The 18,347-nt window shown below is 36.4% G+C and overlaps 1 protein-coding gene across 2 annotated transcripts in view; it reads right to left on the reverse strand.

Moving 5' to 3' along the window:
• Nucleotides 1–15,401, reverse strand: part of COL8A1 (collagen type VIII alpha 1 chain) — a 54,519-nt gene extending 39,118 nt beyond the window's left edge. For both annotated transcript variants that reach the window (XM_006208054.3, XM_006208053.4), the window contains exon 1: nt 15,280–15,401. The gene's annotated coding sequence lies outside the window, so the exon portion shown is untranslated. The remainder of the gene's footprint in view (nt 1–15,279) is intronic.
• Between the last annotated feature and the right edge of the window lie 2,946 nt (nt 15,402–18,347).

Genomic DNA, 18,347 nt, shown 5'->3' on the forward strand with positions numbered 1-18,347 from the left:
GAGGAGGTCAATTTGACTGTGCACGGTTGGTATCCTGCAGGGGACTGGCTAGCATGACGTCAACAAGCGAGTGGCCCTTTTCAAAGAACCCATGTTTTGAGCCATACTGTATGAGAAACACATTTAAAATGAGTTTCTTTCTCTCTCCTGAGTCTATCATTAGTTCCAGATTTTGATTTTGTTGGCACAGAGTAAAATGGTCAATATTTCTAACACATTTGCCGTTTGGAGTGAATTGGTCTGTCCATTTCCTTTCTTTCTTTCTTTTTTTTCTTTTCTTTTTCTTCTTTTTGCTGTTGAAGTAATTGGCTTGAGTTTCATTAATTTAACTAGTTCTTTTGGTGTCATGTAGATACAGCCTTTTGAACTAGTAAAGCATTCATTGTGTGGCTAATAAAAACATTGGTTAATCTAAAAATCACGTACATTTAATCTTGGAATGTGTTTTTTACTTATGTTTAAATGTGGGTGTGTCTGATGTCCTAAGAATCCCTTTCAAACAAAATATTGACACTGTAGAGTGAAAAATCAACTCAGACATTCCATTTTAACCCTTACTTAGTGTTCCCTTTTTCTCATGTCCAATCTATGACTTGGGACAAGGTAGACCAGGAAATCATTTTGAGGGTTAGAAGTCTTTCTTTCACTTTTCACACTTATAATAAATTTTGGAAGCTCTGAGAGAACTAAGAAATCATAACTCCTTAACTTTGCACTTACTATGCATTTTTAACATACATTCATTTAATAAATATTTCCTTGGTGTCTCCTGTGAGTTAGGCATTAGAGATACAGTGACAAATAAGATCTGCAAGATTTCTATTCTCATGGAGCTTATATTTTAGTAAAGGGAGTCAGAGTCAGACAAAAAACCCAAATCAGATAATTTTAGACAGAGGCAATTGCTATAAAGAAAAGGAAAATGATCTTGTGATGGGATGGGAGTAAGACTGATGCTACTTCAGATAAGAAGTATGGGAGGTTTCTTCCTAAGGAGGTGGCCGTTGAATGTAACAAAGGAACCAACATGGTGACACTTTAGACAGTGTGTGTGCAGAGCACCCAGCAAGTATCAAGGGTAATAACAGTCCTTTATTGTGAGGATTAAATGAGTTAATATGTTCAGAGTGCTTAGAACAGTGCCTGGAATCCATAAATGTTAACTGATTTTCATTCATTATATATTTGTGGAGTATCTGCCAGGTCCCAGTCTCCGTGCTAGGTGCAGAGATTTAGAGATGGAGAGAGTCCTGACTTTAGGGCACTCACTCCAGGCTCCAGGGCACTGATTCTCCATGGGTGGTGTACAGACCATCTGCATCTTACTCATTGGCTTTCCTTGTTCTCAATCTCCTCCCCGACGGAGTCTGACCAGATAGACTTGGGAAGGAGACCAGAAATCTGCATTTTCTATAAGCTTGTTCCAGTTGATTGTCAGACCTAGTGAAGTTTGAGAATCATGATCCTACTGGAGAGATTGTGACAAACCCATGGTTCTCTTCAATACGGTACATGTTTTAGCATCAAATATAATCAATTGCCCCAATGTAGGGAGTACTTCCTAGTGCTCAAGAGTAGCACTGCCCAGTTTATGGAGCCATAAATATCATGGAATTATATTTCACAATTAACATCCTGTAATCCTTAGGCCTAATTTTTTTGTTGATCATGCACTGGCTGGGGATGTGTGTTTTTGATTAACCTGCTTTTGGCTATGGTTTGTAAGGTTTGCCTGACACTCTTAAATGTCATATAAAACCTGCCAAAGAGAAAAAAAGCCTTTTACCTTTTAGGAAGAATGTGCCAACAAATGTTTGCCAAAAGCTCTTGTATCCTGGAAGAAATTCTACTTGTAAGTAGATTAGCCTAACTGAAATTCCTCCCTTGGGCTCCTCCCCATACCTATTTTTAAAGTGTAATGTCACCAAAAAGGGAGAGGGAAAGATTTATTTTCTCTCTCCTTGGCTTTCTACTAGAATGCATCCTATTCATTTTCTCACTTTAGAATGAATTATGAGCATTTCTAGAAGGTCTTAGATTCAAGGATCTCAAAGAACATTGGAAATGAGAACAGATTCACGCTGATCCACTTGAGGCTGAGTAATAACAGCCTCCAAAATCCGGACTGGATTCCAGGCAAGCCTTTGCTGTAGAAGTGGAGGCTTCTGTTTTCTCATTAAATACTTTCCTAAAAGGAGATTTCCTTTTTTTGTGTCTTATTTTTCTCTCTTTACTAGTTCCAATCCATAGCTACTCAATAGCTATGGCCAGATAGAAGAGTGGCAATGGAAAAAAGACTGCCCTTGAGAGTGAGGTCGAATTGGTAAGGGTACATGAATTGATGTAAATTTAAGGCAAATGGGAATCATAGGCTCGGATCTTAGAATCTTAGAATTGAGTGGGTGGGCAAAAGAAACCAACTTTTGTGGTTGCCAACCTGTCAATTATTCAATTTTTTTGTTTAACTGTCCAGATTGGTGATGTCCCCTCAACAAAGACTATGAAGATTGGATGAAATATGTGGAAACTACATAAAAACTGATGAAACTCAAGGTAAGGATCTGTTAATGTTCAGTCAATGTCAACCAATATCAACCAACTATGTAGGGCAGTGAGAACCCAACTGTGAGAAAAACAGGAAAAGAGTGCAATAGACAAAAGCTTCTCCCCAGGGAGGAGAATTTCTGTTGTAATTTTTATTAGATTTTACCTACAATATGGCACTTTATAGAAAAACAATTAGAAAGAGAAGATTCCTTTCTACTTTCTATTTTTTTCTTCATCTTGGCAATTTATTCCAGCTTTTCTTTCTTCATTCATTTAACAAAGATTTGCTGAGTGCTAGTTGTGTGCCAGGTATGGCTCTAATGACTGGGGACAATAAAGAACATGGAAAGACCTTCCTCTAATCTTTATAGAGTTTACATGCCATTAGGATTTCATATCTTCTTCATCTATAAAAATATCATCGCTTATTACTATCCATCAGACAAACCAAAATGTTGAAAAGGAGCCATTCTCTGTTAAAGTGAGGACCTGACAAAAGAACCACATTGCCCTGGAATTTGGGGTCCCCTCAGTTTCCTCTACATACAAATGATTCCTGTATCCATTTTTAACCTACTGTTTACTTAGTTTTGGCTCTATCCGGATTTATAGTAATTTTGGCTAAGTCTTTGCACCCTCAAAGTGTCTTCGTGTTCTTAGCAATCATATACGGGCGCTGTGATGGCACCGTCCCCAGAGCTTTCAGGCCAAGCTCAGTACAACACAGCTGCATGGAATTTCAAGACTCTGGTTCCCACAAAAAAGCCACTGACTCACAAACCAAGCACATTTCTTCTCTGTTTCCACTGTAACATTTCTTTCCCAAGAGTATAAATCTCAGGCTGATATTTAACATTCCTTTGAAGTGAGCCATAGACTTTTACCTTGTACTTCTTGAAAGAGTGGAGAGCTAAGCTTCCATTATGCAGATTTATAAACATGTCCTCAACAGAAGGCAAGATTTTGTAATTCTCTAGTCATGGGTCTTTGAAACTTTTTTACAAAAGATCATTTAGAAATATCACACGGGATCAGGCTGACTGGTTCAGAACTCTATCTCAGAGTGGGATTCCACACGGTGGCAGAATATCATTGTTGCTAAACACGGCTCAACCTTAAAAAAGGTGATGACATATCCTAAAGACTCTTGAGTTAAGAATTCCTTTCGCTTTGAAAAATTAATTCTGAAAGCAAATTAACTAATTGGAGGATTATAAGTTTTGGAAAACTAATTCTACCCCAGGCTTCACAATTTTGAAAAATTATATTACTATTTATCCAGGGGCTCAGGCTCAAAATTAGCAGGCGTTCTTTTTTTTTTTTTTCTTTAACCCCTACATCAAAAATTCTGAGAGTTTATGTAGTCCTTTTAAAATTTAATATTTATTTTGATGAATGCATATTATTTTAAATTTAATTTTTGAGGAAGGTTATGGTTACATGACATTGCATAGGTCACAAAAAATAATGTTGAAAACTAATCTTAGTTCCCCAAAATATAGTTTCTCAAAGTTAATGCAGTCTCACTTGGGCAGCAACAATACTTTTTTTCTTTCCCTTCCTCCTTGCCTCCCTCCTACTCTCCCTACCCACCTCTTTCTTTTCTTTTCTTTTTTCTTTTTCCTTTCCTTTCCTTCCTTTCCCTTTCTTCCTTTCTTTCTTTTTCTTTCTTTTCTTTTCTTTTCCTTCCTTCCTTCCTTTCTTTCTTTCTTTCTTTCTTTCTTTCTTTCTTTCTTTCTTTCTTTCTTTCTTTCGTGGTAAAAACAGATAACCTAAGACCTGCCCTCTCGAGTTTTTGAAGGCATAGTACAGAATTGCTAACGTTAAGCACAGCGTCCTTCAGCAGAGCTCTAGAACTTACTCATCTTGCATAACTGACACTTTATACCTATTGAACAGCAGCTCCCCGTTTTCCCCTCCCCCAACCCCTTTCAACCACCATTCTGTTTCTGCTTGTATGAGCTTGACTATTTCAGACACTGAGGAAACATTTTTAATATCTTTTTCCCCACACATCCAATCCACCAGCAAGTTTCAGGATCTCTCCATAGAAAGTTATCCTGGGTCACTGTTACTTAGGCACCATCATGGTTTGTCTAGACCACTTCATAGCCCCTGAACAGGAGTCCCTGCCTCCACTCTTGTTCCAGTCAAATCTCCCCAGAGAAACCAGAGTGATGATTTAAAGATGTCACTCCCTTGTTCAAAACCATCCAGGGCCTGCCTACCCCAGTTCACGTAAATTCTGAGCTCTCGCCACAGGAGTAAAAAATTAATCTTTTACTTCTACTGTATATGTACAAGGAACTTCTTTCTAACTCAAGTATCAGACGGCAGTCATCTTATGTCAGGATTTTATTAAAATAAACTATAATTGTGGAGTAAGCATAAGCCTAAAAATTAGGATATGTGGACCCTCGACCATTTACTTTTTTTCCAAGCTGTGTAAAATTTCTGTGCTTCAATTTCTTTCCTTTCTCAAATGAGGTTGACAATAAAACTTCTCTAGACTAATTCTGGGTTTACTATGATGATCAAAAATATGCAAATACTTGGAATGACATCAAGACATCTGTTGAAGTGAGATACTGATGTTTTGCTCTGCCACATTTTAGTCATTTCCCTTTATTCCTCTAGCTCCGTCTACATGTTTATTTTCCTTCATTATCATGACTCCTTATATCAGCAGATTTTATCATGTTATACAGACACAAGTACAAAGGAACCACTAGTACTTTGGTCTGATAGCCATCCTGTAGTGTTTCATTTATTGAGGTTAGAAATGGTTTGGTAACCGAGAAGTCTTAGATAAGGAGTTAAAGGACTAGCAACAGCTAGGCTTTTTAGTCCAAGGAAATCTCTAATAAAAGAAGTCTGAAGTGAGGGGGGGTTGGATCTCAATCCACCAGCAAAGATTTGACTTATTTGCGGGAGTTGCTTGGTTAGGACTCTTGGAAGGCAGGGATATACAAGGGTGCAGAGTTCAAGTGCGCAGAGTTCAAGTGCACAGGCCAAGTGCAGCACCAGGAAGAGAAGTGAAACACAGATCTCCTGGGTTGAGCCCTTTACTTCTCTGCACACACCATGAGCATTATTATCACTGCTAGCACTTCTGCATAATAGATCAGGGGATCAAATCTGCTGTTCTGGCTCCTTTCCCAGGTACAGGACAATTTGAGAAAAGCTAATATTGGCTTACTGTCCATAATTTCCCTGTTTGCTCTTGTGATCACATTCACCGGATAACTTCAGCAGTTACTAAAAAATTTAATCTGGTTTTAAAGAACTTCAAACCATAAAAACTACATTTTTATCTTTTCTACTTTATAGGTAAAGAAAGTAGAGCTCAGAGGGGTTAAGCAACCTGTTCAAAGTTGCATGGCAAACTGGAAGTTGATTCCAAGCTGGTGTTCTTTTTGTTGCATTATGGTGTCTTTGTGTAGGTAGAAACACTTCTTTAGTTATTACACATGAGCTGATTTCATTTGGAAGAATCAGAAAGAAATCATTGCTTCAGTATGTACTTTATAACATTTTTCAGATTCCTGTCTGGGAACTGATAACTGTTCATAATAGTTCCCCTTATCTGTGGGGAATACTTTTCAAAACCCCCAGCACATGCCTGAAACCTCGGATAGTACCAAACCCTATATAAACCATGTTTTTTCCTATACATACATACCTGCGATAAAGTTTAATTTATAAATTAGTCATAGTAGGGGATTAACAATAATAATAATAAAATAGAACAATTATAACAATACACTGTAATAAAAATTATGTGAATGTGGTCTCTCATGCTCTCAAAATATCTTATTGTACAAAGTTAATGACTTTTTCATCTTAATTAAGCACTTGGCAGTAATTTTTGCAGTTTGAGGTGTGCTGACAAAACTAGCATGGATTTCTTTTTCCTTTTTCACAATGTCACGGATCTTAGCCACCTTAACGTATGATTTATTTATTTTTTCTTATTAAGTGGAGAACTTTCCCTTTTTCACTAAAAGGAAGCACTCAGTGGCTTCTGTTTGGCATATCTGAATTACCAGCATTGCTTCTCTGGGGCTTTGAGGTCACTGTTAAGTAAAATAAGGGTGACCTGAACACAAACAAGCACTGAGATGCCGTGATAGTCAAGCTGATAACGAAGAGGGTTACTAAGTGACTAACAGATGAGACAAAGGGATGATTAATGTCCCAGGTGGGTCAGAGTGAGAGTACAGGATTTCATCACGCTACTCAGAACAGCACACAACTTAAAACCAATGAATTGTTTATTTTTGGAATTTTCCATCTGATGCTTTTGGATGACGCTGACTGTGAGTTACAAAAACTATGGAAAGCAAAACCATAGAAAAGGTGGGACTACTGCACAGGTAACAGTTGTTTCTCTAACTATGTATTTCAACTGCTGATATGAGAGAGGCTGGCTAGAGTGCTCTCTCTCCAGAAGCTGTCTAGGTTCAATCCCGGCTCTACCACTTTACTGGCTGGACAAACTCAGGCAAGTTTTTAAACTTCTTTGACCATCTGTAGTTATATTACCTGTCTATAAAATGGGGATAATAATTGTATCTATCTCATTGGGTTGCTGTGAATAAGAGAACATAGATACAGTATTAGGAGAGTGCCTAGCAAATAGTAAGTGATAGATGCCTGTTTATTTCTACAGTACCTAGGTACAGGGGTGGATAAGACCAGAGTAAATTAAAGTTTGTTCTCAGAAGTTCTCATCTTGAACAGTTTTGTAAAAAAAAAAAGAAAGAAAGAAAGAAAAAAAATTGTAGTTTCCAAACAAAAGCATCATTTCATCCTGTAGTCTCTAGATGCAGTAATTCAAAGGTGTCACTAGATGGCAACTATGATCCATTGTGACTCCAGAAGCAACAGGTTTTAACCGATGGGTTAAATCCTGGAATTTGTTTTCTGTGCCCTGCGACATTGTGAACTCAGTCTGTCCCTTCCCCAACAGAACTGTTATGGTCATCATAGTCTGCCTTCTGTGGCCACTCTTGGGACTCACCCACAGCGCCCGGTCTTCCTGATGGCAGCTTCACTGAAGCCTGGGCTTACCTACCTTCATCTCATTGTGATTTGCACATCAGGAGTGCTCTGCCAGGTGGCAACAGGACAGTGTCAGAATATCCTATGTTAAGAAGATTAATCACTTTGGTTCTCAAAGTGTGGTACCCCAGCCTCGGTATCACCTGGGAACTTGTCAAAATGCAAATTCTTGGGTCTCATCTCAGACCTGCTGACCAGGAATGAGGAGAATTTTAACAAGCCCTCCTGATGATTCTAAAATTTGAGAACCACTGAGATGAACCGATGTTTAGCATCATATAAATAGTGGCATTGGGTGGGTCCCCAGAGAATATTTTGCCCAACTCACTCATTTTGCTAAGAGAGAGTCCAGAGAGTTCAATGACTCACTGATTTAGTCTTCTGGCAGAGCCAGATCCTAAGGCTGCCAAGTGGTATCCCCCAACTTTTTCTACTCTATTTGTCACCCTTTTTCCCTTTCAAAATTGAGGCCATTAGGTACACAGTCTACCCTGATAACTACTCAAGAAGGAAAAAAAAAAGTCAATTATTTATTTGTTTCAACAGATATTTCTATAGGGATACAAAAATATGTGTGTGATGCCTTGAATGTGATGCATTTTCAGTTCAGTGTGTACATGAGTGTGTGTATGTGTGTATGTGTGTGTGTGTAAGAGGTGAGGGAGAAATCAAATAAAAAAAAGTTATGTCTCAATCACTAGAAGAGGCACATTGTGGGGCATCCTGGGAAACGGGTGACTGCAACTAAGTCAAGTACAGGAATGAGGGAAGACAGGTAAGAAGGAGAAGCTTCAGAGCTGAACCCTGGCTGATGGGTAGGAGTTCACCCGAAGAAGAAGAAGAAGGGAAAGAACATTTGGAAAGAGGGATCAGCATGTGCATGAGCATGGGGCTGTGAAACAGGGAGGGGACTCTCAAGAGTTTGGTTTGATTGAGGGGGAGGGGGTATGTGGAGGAGTTATCATGTTTTACATAACAATATTACTGCTACTGCTAATATCTGACACTTACCAAATGTTAACTATGTGCCAAGCACTGTACTAAGCATTTTACAATTACTATTAATGGATTTAATCTTTAAACAGCTTTGTGAGAGTCTACTCTTATTCCTACTTTACAGATGACAATAGACATGCATGCACTGTTCTATTTTTCTTAAAATCAAGTGTTACTATTTTCATTTCTGACACAGACATTGAACTTAGAAAAAGAACTTTAATATTTACTTGTGCCAGGACAATCTCCGTATTGTGCAGTATGTATTTTGAGGGGATGAAGAATATATTTTTAATACATACAATTTTATTACAAGCATATTTTTTCATAAATGAATAAAATCAGGAGGAATTTGACAGCCTTTCTTTTTAACTCAAGGAATGAATGTCTCATTATTCTTTGGTCTATCAGCAACTGTGGAAGTAGCCAATTTCTCATGATAATAAACGATTTGTGCCTGAAAAGTGGCAAAGAAAGCTCCTTTCAAATGTTTGACTCACAAAGAAAGGGAGCTTAGTAATAAATAAGTGATCTGGTCTGAAATCATTGGCTTTGTTATGCTTCTGGTTTTCACTTTACAGGCATTCACTGTGAATGTGCTTTTCATATATTACATGAATATTAGTCAGTATCAGTATATTTTCTCCCTTGTACAGGAGTACCCACAACCAAACTAAAAATTCAAGTTCTGGTAGGATTTGAAATACCTAGCTCTTCCTAGGTAAGCTTCCAGAAATTCCTGGATTCTTTGGGGTATTTTTCGGTGATTTCACATTTTCCTGAGAAAATGATTTTTCTGTTCCTCAGTTTTCTCATCTGCAAAATATTGGTATTGGATGAGCTAATCTAGAAGGCTTCTTTTAGCTCTAACAGTCTGTGGACTTATGATTTAATGATGAACTGGCACAAGGAATTCATTTCTGAGTTTTCTTTGTAGTAAAATTTTAGTGTTGTTGTCATAAAAGGAGTTAGCAGACCTAATATTTTGCCATGAATGTTTAAAAGGGATGCCTAAAACAGCTCTATACTTCACTTTTTAGGATCACCAAGACCCTGTCCAGCCCAAAGATATGATTCTATAATATATTCTCACATGACATTTTACATATCTCAAGGTCTAAGACTAAGGCCAGTTTTAAGCAGACACCATTAGAAATGATTGACAGCCAGTTTGTTTTAAGGTGAAGAGGCACACTTTCCAGGATGCTCTGCTTTTCTGATTGCTGCAATAACAATTTTAGGCTTTAAGAGCTCATATTGCAGCCTTGATCTTTATACTCATGTTCACAGCTGAGGATAAACTGCTTTCAAGAGAATCTAGAAAACCTAATCTAGCTTTTACCTTCATTGTCTAGAGAAATTGAATAGTTCACAGGTTGCTTTATTGTGAGTCAAAGGAAGGGCAATAATGCCTGGAAAGAAGAACCTATAAAATATATTATTTTTAAATTTTGCGATTGAGAAAAAAGTTTGCATTTCACTCCCTCTTTCAGATAATTTTTGCCTTTCTTATTTGCAACCAATTTTGGGATTGATTACAATAACTTTTCTATTTAGTTATTATTAAAGCAATACACACAATACATGTTTATTGTGGAATTACTACAAAAAAGTATAAATAAGGACATAGAAATATGTAAAATTCTGCTACCCAGAGTTGGCTACAGTTAATGTTTTTCCTATTACTTCATTCCAGGTAAGCATAAACATTAAGATATTGAAAACAAGTTATATATTATATTTTGACATCTTTAAAAAATTAGTATGTCATTAGCTTATATACACAATTCTTAATGTCAACCTTCAAAGGTAACATATTATTATTATTGTATAAAAAGTTATAAAACTCTTTAGTTTTTACTATTTTATGATTTTAATTTAGGTCCCCATTTTATTTATTTGTTTTCATCCCTTCTTTTTCCAGAAAATATTTAAGGTAACGTCAGCCTACTTTTATCCAAGTGGGTATAAACAAATCTCTAGAATTCATACTACATAGTTTTTTTTGTTCTTTTTTGTTTTTTTTTTGTTTTTTTTGCATGAGACCTTTGCTTTATAAACAATAGGTAAGTTTTAACTCACTGGGGAACACGGCTATAAAGATTTCTATCGTAACATAAAGAAACCTTTAGAAAGACAAGAGTAACTCCTCTTTCACATAATTTTGTTCATAAGTATGTATTTTTCAAAAACATGTCCACAAATCCAGCACTTTGTGTATACTTTGAGGGCAGACTTCTGATCTTTCTGTCCAGTATTCCCTCATATCCTCATACTGTCTTGATAGCTTGCATTGTGACTTCAAATAGGATTGTAGTGAGAGGCAGTAATGGTTAAGAACTTTGATTCTGCTTTATGTTGCTCATTTTCAAATCCCTAAATGAGATAATCTTGGTAACTCTTAGTATAGTGCTTGAGACTACATAATAAATGCCAAATGGATGTTAGTTTTCAATAATTTGGGCTATTTTTTTTAACTATAGTTACTTTTTCTCCTAAATAAGAACCCATTTTTTCCTGAGGACTTTCATTTAGGTTTTTCAAAACAGAAATAAGCTACTTCTTTAGGGGTTATACATAATATATCTTAGAGAGTTGGTAGGGGGAATAAAATATACTATATTTTATAAAAAATTTACATATACTTATTATTTTACATTGGCTATATCACCTAATAGTCCAATGTCTCATTCACTCAAAATGTTTAATGGAAATATATTTTAAAATAAAGTGTGCAATAGGGTCATAAATATAATTTATAGTTCTTTCCATAGTACTTTCACTCTAAGCTTTTTAAGCATTCAGCAAGTATAAAATGAGCCCTTTTAATAAATGAGCAATTTAAGGCATCAGCTAACAAAGTCTGACTTTTTCCCTGCAAGTGGAAGATGGGTGAGAATGATTGAATTATTGCCGCTAATCTCTACTGCTCTATTTGACAGAGCCTTTGGAAATTGGTCTCAGCCGCATCAAGACAGGTGTATAAACAAGTTCACTACTGTGAAATATGTACAGTGGTCTCTGAACCAGAGAATCCTCTAGTCCAGCTCAGTCCAATAGAAACAATGTGAACCATGTACACAACTTCACATTTTCTAGTACTCACACTAAAAAAAGTTAAAAGGAACAGGTGACATTAATTTTAAAAATATACTTTATTTGACTCAAAATAACCCAAATATTATCATTTTGATATGGAATCAATGTAGAAAGTATTAATGAAAAAATTTACATTCTTGGTTTCATTCAAGGTCTTAGAAATCCCATGTGTATTTTACACCCACAGTACATCTCAGTTGGAACTAGCCACATTTCAAGGGCTCCATCACCTCATGTGGCTCCTGGAGACCATATTAGACAGCCCAGCTTTGGCAGCACCACAGCAAGCATGGTATAGAGGAAAGAAGACAAAGACCAACTTGGAATCATCTTTTCTGTCTGTTCCTGGCCCTGACATTTGATATTGACAAGACTGTGAACTCACTTTAGTGTCTCTGGGTCTCAAATTCTCACTCTCTATAATAGGGGTTGTTAATAACAGCCATACTCCTCTTAGGAGGCTGAGAGGAAGATTAAATAATATATTGTATGTGAAAGTACTGTGCAAGATCATAAAGCACCATACATATGTAATGCATTATTATCCCTTTTATTGTAGATTTACTCTCATGACTTGCCCAAGGCCACATTCCCAGTTGGTAGGAAAATCAAGGATAGAATCTGGGGATTCTGACTTCTAGCCATCTGCTTCAACTAAAGGTTGTTCATACCAAGCTAGCTTGGAGGAAAAAAACAAAAAAACCAACCTGAAACGTTTTCATTTTTAAAAATGAGGAAGGAAGAGAGTCGAAGAGAGCAGCAGTAAGAAGTAAATTCCATATTAAACCATATTAAATGGTTAGGGTCTTGTTGGCTACTGTCATAAGGTCTGCAGTAAAATTATACATACAGGATATTTATATACTTATATATCAGCATTACAAGCATCAAGGACTGGACTTTACTGCTGTCATCTAATACAGAATCCCACGTTCTTCAATATCTCAAACAACTTCAAAATTGAACTGTGGTTTCCTCACTCTATTTATCTCCAAAATATAATACAACCACAAGAAAGCCCTTCCGTACTGGGCTTGATTAATAAAACAGATATGGATCAATTCAGCAAGTTTTCCATGAGTAGTTTTGGTTACAGATGTAGCTCATTAATCCCCATGGGTGAGACACTACCTCTCTAGTGTGAATCCAAGAGACACATTAATCTCTGAAGAGAACATGGAAATAATTCAGTTCTATTCACCATATTATTTAGTGCTTACCCAGTGTAAAACACATTAGGTACTTTAGTGAGCAAAAGGAGTTTGTTTCTCTGATGATTGTCACTTAGAAATATGTTATCCAACTTGAGGAAAATATAGAATCTCCCAAACTGTCTATGATACATGATTCTGGAATCTATATTTACAGAAGGTATAAAGCTGATAGGAAAGAAATTCCAGATTATTCAAAAAATAATTTAAAAAGCTATATTCTTTACTCTTGGAAGGCTCATAGAAGATAGTTATTATGATCTATTTCCCTAACTGTAAGCCTATCATAGTTTTCATATTTAAACTTTTTGAGTCATTTTCTACATTTGTTTCAAATTAATTTCTTCCTAGAACTTAAAAATCACATAAAATATTTAGAGTGTTATAGTATGTGAAATTAAGCATAAGCCAAGTTCATTTTCACTGAGAAGATATGCCTTCAAGAAGTTCTTTATTTCTTTTTCAGTCGAAATTCCTTCTTAAAGGTGACTTTCAAAAAAAAAGTGACTTTCAGCTGGTTATTTTTACTAGAAAATGATCATAATATAAGCTTCAGTCCTGCCTGAATTGATGACCATGTTGAATAAATGTAATTTTTATTCTCACTTGCTGAATCATTGCTTTTGACCACTGAATGAAATCGTTTATTGAATAACCTTTACATTTTATTGCTTTTGCACCCTAGTTTAAAAATAAAGCTTAATTTTTTTAAAGTTTAATAAAATATTATTTTTGATATTTCCACCATAACTTTACAAGCAATTCCTCTCCTCTGCCCCATAATAACCACCTTCTGCATTTTTATGATTTAGTTTAACATTATTACTGTAATTTTTTTACTGGCTGAGCCCAATGCCCTTGGCAGCAAGATTTTGTTACAAGAAATCCAGAAGCAGCTGAGCTCCAGTTAGTTGCAACAATTATAAAGTTTCTCTGGATTGAGTTCAGAACCTTAACCTGACATTACGAATAGAACCCACGTCATGCCTCCTTCTTCAGCTTCTCCAGAATGTGTGATTGGCTTGATTTCTAGAAACTATTGCTTAAATGAGCATGTATTTTTTATTCAATAGTTTTGTATTCTAAATATTTTATTTGTTTAACATCTGGCCTTGATGGAATGCAGCCAAAATAATTAGTGGTACCCACAGCAAAAATCTGATACCTTAGGAAAATCATTACTGTATCTGTGCTTTTCCAGAAACTCTGAATGGATTCATTCTAGGCAGGATGTGGTCATGTGGTATTAGCTGTAGGGCTAGATGATGTGTTTTTCTTTTTGTTCAAGTGCACCTCCAGCAAGAACACAAATATCTGGGGAATCTTAACTATTCATTCTTTAAATTACTAAATAAAATTAAATAGACTATAAAAACCATTGTACTATTAAATATTAGGAAACATTGAGTTGTATGTCCAAAAGTCACACTTAAGACCAAGCAATGGTAATAAGCATAAAATGGCTGTGGATACTATGAGATAATGTCTACTTGTCAGAAATGGATGGTATTTTTTTCCCATCAAAGTTCAAAAGTTAATGATGTACTTTATATTTTAATTGTTTCTACTGGGAGATCTATTAAGGAATAAGAGATTCTGGCATGCTGCTACTATTTTTCACTGGTGATACAGACTATATTGCATGTGAATAAAACCACATTTGTTAGATCATGCTCTGTTTCATACATCCTAGATTGTCTTTAGAATTTAGTACATGTCACTTTACTCATCTGAAAGGAATCATTTCTTCATTACAACTCATAACTTAAAACTATAAAATATCAGCCAGAAAAAAAAATTGACCAATTAAGAGAAATTTGATAATGGTAGAAAAGCACATATAGACATGACTGGGAGATGATAAGATTATTTTAATTTTCCCATTTGCACTGGAATTATTTATGTTACAAATCTCCAGATCTTTTATTACTTAAAAACCCTCTGCTGAATCATGAAAAGAAGCTTAAGTTAGCAATTTTCCTCTGCAAAATCTAGCCGCTAGCATCTGGTGAACACTTGGATACCTAGTCAGGTCCAATGGAAATGATTATTTTAAGACTCTATTCAACATGCCTGGGCTTAAAAATCAGTTAGGATCACACTCTGCACATGTATTTTACTCTCGGGGATTTAAAAACCTGGCATTAGTAACGATGGTCTCCAGGCTTTTGCAGAGGTGGAGATGAGGTTGGGAGACAGGACGGACCCGCAGCCTGCCCCGATACCCTCGTGTGCTCCCGGACAGCGACAGCGACAGCGACAGCGACAGCGACTGCGACTTCCACCCCCGCCCCCACCGCTGCGCCTGGGGATGACCGGCCGCCAGGCCGCCGCGCCGCGCTCCATCGCTCCTCGCACTTACATTTAGACTTGGCCCGCCTGCCGACTCGAGGACCGGTGTCCTTGCTTGTGCCTTCCGGTGGCACGCCTGGGGCCGGTTTCTGTCTCTTCACCAGACGCTGCTCCCTTTCCAGAACAGCTTCTGAGGTAGAAAGAAGAGAATACTTTTACTCAATTGGAAAGACGGCAAGAAGCTGAATTACTATCAAAGTGTATTGTTTTGGAATCATAGGAGAAAATTACATAATAGTAATGCATACATACACACTTTAATTAAAAAATGCTATTATTTACTAAAATGTAAGTGCACTTTTAGTAGATATTAGCGATCTTTGCTGATTAGGAGAGAATAATTTGTTCTGTTTTTATGTATACAAGTATGCACCTCTTTATTTTTATACATATAGTATACATTGTGTCCAAATAAACTTTTTATTGTATATATTTATTGCTTTCCATAGTTAGATGATGTGCTAGGTTCCCATTAATTTAATTTCCATTAATAGAGATATCAGATAATTTAGAAAGGATTTGGACATTTGCTATAGAGGAAGTAAATTTATGAAAAAGTTAATACCTCAGGGAGAAAAGCTACGTTTCTTTAAGAAAATTGAACTCTTCCAACAACATATTTCCATCCAATTTGCATAAAACAGTATTCCAGTTAGAAATTATTCTCTGTTATTTATCAAATCAGATCTCGTAGAGCTTTAACTTGGCAACACTTTTAGGTTTTCGTTTGTGCTTTTGGCGCAATTTAATTAGTTAAATACATTTTATTAATCACCTGTAATTTAGACTTTTTACAAATCACATGGGACATCGTCCCACTTAAACTAATTTTCAGATATCTAACTCTGCGTTTTGCATAATAGATACTCTCTAATTTTGGTTTGGTATATTTCAGAGAGATTTGTTTAGGAAATATTTGTATTTGTTGTTCAAAACAGATTTAAACAGGGAAACTTTAGACATTTAGAAAAATAAAAAAATTTGAAAGCCAGGATTGGTTGAATAGGAAACAAGTGCAGAATTGGGTCTCTAACTGGTAACTTCTGCAATGTGATGTAGGTGATATATTCTAGAGCAGTGCTATTCAGTAAGACTTTCTGTGGTAAAGGAAATGTTTCCTGTTTGCTCTGTTCAGTGTGGTCACCACTAGCCACATATGGCTGTGGAGCACTTGAAATGTGACTGGTCCAACTGAGGAGCTGAATTTTTAGTTTTCTTTAACTTTAATTTGGATTTATTCACTTGTGGGTAATGCCTACTGTATTGAAGAGCATATTTTTAGGGTTTATCTGTATTCTGTGTTCAACAAGAAATGAAGAAGTACTTGGCTGGTCCTAGCTGCTGAAATGTTCACAAGTGTCCCCAGAGCACAAGGCCCAGGCTCTGACATGTGGACTTGGGCCTGAAGGGTGGATCCAGTTGAACTTGGGCTCGACTTGTGGATATTCAGATGTAAAGTTTGGGTTAACCGTAAGTGATTTGAGACCCTTTGTCTCTGGAAAGCTGTAGGATCCCAAATGATCTCTCTTTATAAATTTCAACGATAGTAAACGGACTCAAGGGGCCATCTTTTCCAGTCCATGGCTTGTGTGGTGTGACCAACAGTTATCAGAGACAGATATGGTGGAGATACTCCACGAACACAGTGGCCTTCATGAAGAAGAAAGTCTCCAGATGAGACTAGATCACAGGAACAGACTGGTGAATACTTTTGTGCCTCTCCTCAAATCATTCTTTTATAAGTATTCATTGACAACTATGTGTGAGGCAAAGTGCTTAGTGTTGGAAATAAAACGTTGAAAAAAAATTAGTTACGGCTCTTGCCGCCATGGTGATTAACTGCATTAGGGAATAGGATTTTTTCCAATGTGTTCTTCTTCCAAAATTCACTTTTTTTCTGGACATGGTGAAAATAAAATAGGAGAAAGATACACAGGATAAGTAGAAACACTGAAGATCATGCTATCTGTGTGTTATACATTTATTCATTTGCTTCTCCCTATATAGCTTTCACAGTTCCATACTCAGATGACAACACTAGTTTTTGAAATGCTATTGGAAGCAGAGAAAATAACTTGAAGACATCAGTGTAACTTTTTAGAACATGAGATGACCATCAGCATTTAGAATTTATTAAGTTTTTATAATGTATGCTTACAAGGAGTTCTTTCTTCTGTATTAGCCAGAAGAACATCCTTTACAATAATTACTAATTAAATGGGAGGATACCTTTTTTGCTTTGCCATTCAGAACATCTGAAGAAAGAGTGCTAAAATCAGATTTATGAAATTAATCAAATTATTCAATATTTGAGCATCATTGCAACAACTGATGGGTACCACTCGCTCGCCACACAGGCCAAATGTAGCTTATTGTATTTCAGTTCTCTTTGGAAGAGTGAACCAGAACTGTGGCAAAGTTCTAAGCAAGAACTAGTCACACTTCTTTTTTTTTCCACCTCCACACAGCAACTGCATAGTTAAATGTATGGTCAACCTGAATTTTTAGATGAATTTTCCAGTGTATCACTGATGGAAGTTTAAGGATGAAAGGATTAAGAGTTAAATTAAATGAATGCAGCCCCAATACATAGTACTTAAAGTGCCTAAAGACCATAAAGTCATTTCTGCAAATATAGTAACTGATTATTGCCTTGATTCTGTAGACACACACTTTGAAAATAATTTTAAAAAATGAATTACAAAGCAATGGAAGAAATCACAAAGAAGAAAAAGGAGATAAGTTAATGCACTGAATAACTAGTTGCTTATTAAAAATGTTATTGACAAAATTAAAAAGTGAAGTGGAATTTGTTTATTCCTTAAAATGTTTTATACCCTCTGAAAGTTTGAAAACATGGCCACAAATTCTTTGACCCTCCTCTGTGTTCCCTCCTTTTGAGTCTGGAAGGGCTTGTGACAGCTTTGACCCAAAGAGCACAGTGGAGGTGACACTATGTAACTTCTGAGGCTGGGTCATAAAAGGCCATGAAGCTGCTGCCTTGTTTCTGGAATACTGTCATTTAGAGTCCAGAGCCTCCAGTTTGGTATCTGACCAGCCTGAGGCCACCGTGCAAGA

This window comes from Vicugna pacos, chromosome 1 (genome assembly GCF_048564905.1).
Source record: "Vicugna pacos chromosome 1, VicPac4, whole genome shotgun sequence".
In the NCBI taxonomy this organism is placed as follows: domain Eukaryota; kingdom Metazoa; phylum Chordata; class Mammalia; order Artiodactyla; family Camelidae; genus Vicugna; species Vicugna pacos.